Below are 7,047 nucleotides of genomic sequence, written 5' to 3'. Positions count from 1 at the left end.
GGCTGACCTGAACAGGAAGTTAACATTAATGGATCAAATCAGAAATTCAAAATAAAACATTCTTACCTAAGAAAGCATAGAAATTGTTAGTCCCGGCAATGCTTAAGTTGAATAGTATGAACCTGTTAAGCGGAAACTGGATAAGTACCTGTGGGAGAAACATACAGAAGGATGCGCTGATGGGATGAGGCAAAGTGGGAGTAGACTTGCATGGAGACTAAATAACTACTAAATTAGAGGTGCAGTGGACAGTCAAGAAGGTTCATAATACAAAAGGATCTTGATCAGATGGGCTGACGAGTGGCAGACGTAGTTTAATTTACATAAATGTGAGGTGCTGCATTTTGTAAAGGCAAATCAGGTCAGGACTTCAATAGTAAACTCAATAGTAAAGTCCTGGGAAGTGTTGCTGAACAAAAAGACCTTGGAGGGCAGGTCCATAGTTCCTTGAAAGTGGAGTCACAGGTAGACAGGATAGTGAAGGTCGCGTTTGGTATGCTTACCTTTATTGGACAGAGCATTGAGTATAGGAGTTCAGAGGTCATGTTGTAGCTGTGCAGGACACTGACTTGACCTCTTTTAGAATACCACGTGTGCAATTCTGGACTCCCTGTTCTCCGATTATGTTGTGAATTTTGAAAGGATGATGCAAAGATTTACAAGGATGTTGCCAGGGTTTGGTGGGGTGGGGGGGGGGGGGGGGGGGGGGGGGTTCTGCTATAGGAAGAGGAAGAATTGGTTTTGAACTTTTTTCCCTGGAGCAAAGGAGGCTGAGAGGCGACTGTGTAAAGATTTCTAAACTCATGAGGGGTATGGATAGGGTAAATAGACAAGTCTTTTCCCTGGTGTAAGCAACTCTAAAACGAGAGGGCAAAGGTGAGAGGGAAAACATTTAGAAGGAGCCGAACAGGTACCTTTTTCATGCAGAGGGTAGTGTGCTTATGGAATGAGCTGCCAGAGGAAGTGGAGGAGGCTGGCATAATCACGATATTTGAAAGGCATCTGGATGCGTATATGAATAGGAAATGTTTCAAAGGGAAATTGGCTAAATGCTGGTGAATGGGACTAGATTTTATCTCGGATAACTGGTCAGCATGGGCAAGTTGGACTGAAAGGTAATTTTTTGAGCTGTCCATCTCTATGACTCCAAGAGGATATTTAACAAATGGCCATTGACATCCAATGGTGTTACCCTCACTGAATCCTCCACTATGAATATCATGGGGATTACTATGCACCAGAAACTCAACTGGACTCGTCATATAAACACCGTGGGCTACAAGGGCAGGTCAGAGGCTTGGAATACTGTGATGTATAACTCACCTCCAGATTCCCCATTGCAAATCCACCCAGTACAAAGCACAAGCACAAGCACAAGCACAAAGAACAGGCCCTTCATCCCTCGACATTGCGCCGACCTGTGAGCTATTCTCAGCTCGACCCCCTACACTATCCCAAAAACATCCATGTGCTTATCTTTACTTAGCGAGTCGTGAGTTCATGGAATGACCTGCCAGTAGCAGTGGTAGACTCTCCCTCTTTATGGGCATTTAAACGGGCATTGGATATGTATATGGAGGATAGTGGGCTAGTGTAGGTTAGGTGGGCTTGGATCAGCGCAACATCGAGAGCCAAAGGGTCTGCACTGCGCTGTATTTTGCTATGTTCTATGTTCTAAGTCAGGAGTGTGATGGAATATGTCCCACTTGCCTGGACGAGTACTGCTTCAGTAACACACAAAAAGCTCGACACCAGCCAGGACAAAGCAGCCCACTTGATTGGCACCACATCCGCAAGCAGCCAAGCCCTCCAGCACCCTTCACTCAGTAGCAGTGTGCACAATCTACAAGATGCAATGCAGAAATCCTGAGATCTTTAGCCAGATCCTCACCAACACGACCATTTAGGTCTAGAAGGACAAGAGCAGCAGATACACAGGACTGTTCTTGTAAAAGCCCCTGCAAACCACTCACTGGTTCTTCAGGATTGCTGTATCAAATTCCTGGAATTCCTTCCCAAAGGGCAATGTGGGTCTACCTACAGCACATGGACTGCAGTGGTTACAAAAGAAAGCTCACCAAGTTCTCAAAAGGAACTAAGAACGATCAATAAATGCTGGCCAGCTGGCGATGCCCAGACCCTGTGAGTCATTTTAAAAATGTTCATTGAGGAGCTTAGAATTAAAATTGGGTTCCTTGCTGCTCAGTGAGAAAATATCTTTCTTGTTCATTCATGGATTGGGAGCGTTACTGGCTGGCCAGCATTTATTGCCCCTTCCTAGTTTTCCTTGAGAAGATGGTGCTGAGCTAGACCCACAATCTCATGAGGGAGGAACTTCCAAGAAGCAGTGACAGATTTCCAAGTCAGGATAGTGGCCATTGTTTACAAGATGAGTCACTCACTTACTCAATCTACATATTTTAGATCCAACCAGCATCACACTTGCAACATTATTATTGACAAGTCAGACAAAAGGATTACTTGGAGTTATTACCTTCATTTCATTCTGTGGGTTCATAGAACATAGAACGATACAGCGCAGAACAGGCCCTTCAGCCCTCGACGTTGTGCCGACCTGTGAGCTATTCTCAGCTCGTCCCCCTACACAATCCCAAAATCATCCATGTGCTTATCTAAGAATTGTTTAAACCTCCCACATGTGGTTGAGTTGACTACATTAGCAGGTAGGGCATTCCACGCCCTTACCACTCTCTGCGTAAAGAACCTGCCTCTGACATCTGTCTTAAATCTATGACCCTTCAATTTGTAGTTATGCCCCCTCGTACACGCTGATGCCATCATCCTAGGAAAAAGACTCTCACTGTTTACCCTATCTCATCCTCTGATCATCTTGTATGTCTCGATGAAATCCCCTCTTAGCCTTCTTCTTGCCAATGAAAATAGGTTCAAGTCTCTCAACCTTTCCACATAAGACCTTCGCTCCAGACCAGGCAACATCCTGGTAAATCTCCTCTGCACCTTTTCCAATGCTTCCACATCCTTCGCAAAATATGGAATATTGTCAACAGTTCTGGTCTCCAAGTGTGGCCACACCAGCATTTTGTATATTTGAAGCATGATATTGCGTCTCTGAAACTCAATCCATCTACGAATGAAACTGAAAACATCGTATCCCTTCTTAACAGCACTATCCACCTGGATGGCAACTTTCAAGGATCAATGTACATGGACTCCAAAATGCCTATGCAGATCCACAGTACCAAGAATCTTTCCATTGACCCAGTACTTTGCCTTCCTGTTATTCTTCCCAAAGTGAATCGCCTCACATTTAGCTGCATTGAACTCCAGTTGCCACCTCTCAGCCCAATTTTGCAGTTTATTCAAGATCCCGTGCAATTTGTAACATTCTTCCACACTGTCCACTACTCCGCCAAATTTACTGTCATCGGCAAATTTACTAATCTATCCACCTAAGTCTGCGTCTAAGTCATTTATAAAACTGACAAACAGCAGTGGTCCTAAAACAGATCCTTGTGGCACACCACTAGTAACCGGACTCCAGGCTGAATATTTTCCATCAACCACTAGCTGCCTTCTTTCAGAAAGCTAGTTTCTTATCCAAACTGCTAAATCACCCTAAATTCCATCCTCTGCATTTTCTCCAACAACCTACCGTGTGGAACTTTATCAAAGGCTTTACTGAAGTCGATGTATACAGTGTCAACTGCCCTATCTTCATCTCCATGCTTGGTCACCTTCTCAAAAACCTCACTGTAGTTTGTGAGACACAACCTGCCCTTGACGAAACCACGTTGACGATCTGAAATCAAAGTGCTGCTTGCTAGATGATTATAAACCTTATCTCTTATAATCCTTTCCTTAACCTTTCCTACAACAGAAGTAAGGCTCACTGGTCTATAATTACCTGGGTCATCTCTACTGCCCTTCTTGAACAAGGGCACAACATTTGCAGTCCTCCAGTCCTCTGGTACCAAACCTGGAGACAATGATGACTCACATATCAAAGCTAAAAGCTCTGCTATCTCTTCCCTAGCTTCCAAGATAATCTTCGGATAAATCCCATCCGGCCTAGGGGTCTTGTCTATTTTCACTTCTTCTAGAATTGATAACACCTGTGCGTAACTAACCTCGATCCTTTCAAGTCTAACAGAGTAGCGCGTCGACTTACGAACTTAATCTGTTCCGCCACCCGGTTCGCGAATCAATTTTTCCCATGTTCACAGTGCACGCTCCAAAGATGAACTGCGCACGCGCCAAAGACGAACTGTGCATACTCCAAAGACGAATTGCTCATACCATCATTCTTACCTTGAATTTTGTGCGTATGTAGAAGCAAAACTTTATGTACAATACTGTTCGTAAACCAATTTGTTTGTGAACGGGGTCGCTCGTATGTTCTGGCGCTACTGTATCTCATACCTCGTTCTTCTCCTCTCCAATATTCTCCTTTTCCTGAGTGAAAATTGATGAGAGATGTTCATTTAGCACCTCTCCGATCTCCACAGGATCCACACAACTTCCCCCTTCTGTCTTTGACTGGCCCTATTCCCACTCTAATCATCCTTTGATTTCTCACATACCTATAGAAAGCTTTAGGGTTCTCCTTTATTCAATTTGCTAAAGACTGCTCGTGTCCTCTCTTTGCTCTTCTTAACTCTCTCGTTGAATCATTCCTTGCTGATCTGTAACTCTCCATCGCCTCATCTGAACCATCTTGCCTCATCAACACATAAGCCTCCTTCTTCTTCGTAACAAGAGATGCAATTTCTGTCGTAAACCACGCTTACCTTACTTTATCCCTTCCTCCCTGCCTGACAGGGACATACCTATCAAGGACATGCAATATCTGTTCCTTAAACCAGCTCCACGTTTCCATTGTCTGCATCCCCTGCATTTTGCTACCCCATTCTATGCATCCTAATTCCTGCCTAATCGCAATATAATTGCCCTTGCCCCGTCGTTAATTCTTGACCTGTGGCATGTACCTATCCCTTTCCATCGCTAAACTAAACATAACTGAATTATGGTCACTCTCTCCAAAGTGCACACCTACCACTAAATCAAACACCTGACCTGTTTCATTACCAAGCACCAGATCCAATTTGGCCTCCCCTCTTGTCGGCCCTTCAACATACTGTGTCAGGAAAGCCTCCTGTACACATCAGACAAAAACTGATCCATCCGACGTACTAGAATTATAGCATTTCCAGTCAACGTTGGGGAAGTTAAAGTTCCCCACAATGACCACCCTGTTCCTTTCACTCCTACCCAGAATAATTTTGCTAGTCCTCTCTTCCACTTCCATGGAACTCTGCGGAGGCCTATAAAAATCTCCAAGCAGTGTGACCTCTCCTCTCCTGTTTCTAACCTCAGCCCACACGACCTCAGTAGACGAGTACTCATCAAAATTTCTCTCAGCCACCGTTATATTATACTTGACTAACAAGGCCACGTTTCCCCCTCTTTTACCGCCTTGCCTGTTCTTAGTGAAAGATCTAAACCCAGGAACCTGCAACATCCATTCCTCACCCTGTTCTATCCATGTCTCCAAAATGGCCACAAAATCAAAGTTCCAGGTACCTATCCATGCTGCAAGCTCACCTACCTTATTTCGGATACTTCTGGCGTTGAAATAGACACACTTCAAATCACTTCGCTGTCTGCCAGCACATTCTTGCGACCCCCGAAATCCTGTCCCTGTCCTTCCTACTCTCATCTTCCTGTGCACTGCAACTACACCTCCGGTTCCCATCCCCTGCTGAGCTAGTTTCAACCCACCCGAATAGCACCAGCAAAATTTCCCACCCAGGATATTAGTACCCCTCTGGTTCAAGTGAAGACCGTCCTGTTTGTACAAGTCCCACCTTCCCCAGAATGAGTCCCAATTATCCAAGTACCTGAAACCCTCCCTCCTGCACCATCCTTGCAGACACGTGTACAGCTGATATCTCTCCCTATTCCTTGTCTCGCTATCACGTGGCCAGGGCAACAAACCCAGAGATAACAACTTTGTTTGTTCTCGCTCTCAGCTTCCACCCTAGCTCCCTGAAATCCTACCTTATATCCCTATCCCTCTTTCTACCTATGTCGTTGGTACCTACACGGACAACGACTTGAGGCTGGTCACCTTCTCCCTTCAGGACCCCAAAGATACGATCCGAGACCTCACGGACCCTGGCACCTGGGAGGCAACACACCAACCGCAAGTCTCGTTCGTTCCCTACAAATCTTCTATCTGAGCCTCTAACTATCGAATCCCCAATGACTAACGCTCTCCTCCTTTCCCTCATATGCACCAGGGACAGGCTCTGAGCCAGAGAACTGGGCCTTACTGCATATCCCTGGTAAGTCGTCCCCCTCAACAGTATCCAAAACAGTATACATGTTTTTCAGGTGAACAACCACAGCGGATCGCTCCACTGACTGTTTTTCCCCCTTTGAACAGTCACCCAGCTTTCTTCGTGCCTAGGAGTAACTACTTCCCTCTAACTCTTATCTATTACAGCAGCTCCCTCCTGAATGATCCAAGGTTCATCCATCTCCCGCTCCAGTTCCCGAACACTGTCTTGGCGGAGCGAGAGTTGGGTGCACTACGTGCAGATGTACTTGGATGGGACACTAATGGCGTCCCTCACCTCAAACATCATGCACGAGGAACATTGCTCTCCCTGCACTGCCATCACTGCTAGTCCCCTTATCACAAAGTAAAAAAACGAAGTGATGCCTACTTGATATCTCCCTAGTTATTAATGTTAGAGGAGGTGGTTGGGTGGGAGGCCCTACAAAGGGAGGGTCTCGGCTTGAGAAACCATTGAATTATATAGCTGGATGGAAATAAAAATAAGAAGTCCCTCTTTTCCCAGAAACCTCTGCTCTCTGACTTTAAATTTAAAAGCTCAAATCAGTGACTCACTGCTCCCAGCAGGCCCCTGGTACAAGCTCTCACCCTTCGAGTTGCTGCTGCCGCTGAAAAACAGAAATGGAGGACTCCCATGCTCATGGTAAGTTCCTCGCTCATTTGAAGAAAGCAGGGTTAATTCAGCTTGGCTTCATCCATGGGGTTTA

The sequence above is a fragment of the Hemiscyllium ocellatum genome, chromosome 9 (genome assembly GCF_020745735.1).
Source record: "Hemiscyllium ocellatum isolate sHemOce1 chromosome 9, sHemOce1.pat.X.cur, whole genome shotgun sequence".
NCBI classification, from domain to species: Eukaryota; Metazoa; Chordata; class Chondrichthyes; order Orectolobiformes; family Hemiscylliidae; genus Hemiscyllium; species Hemiscyllium ocellatum.
This window is presented reverse-complemented; position numbering follows the sequence as displayed.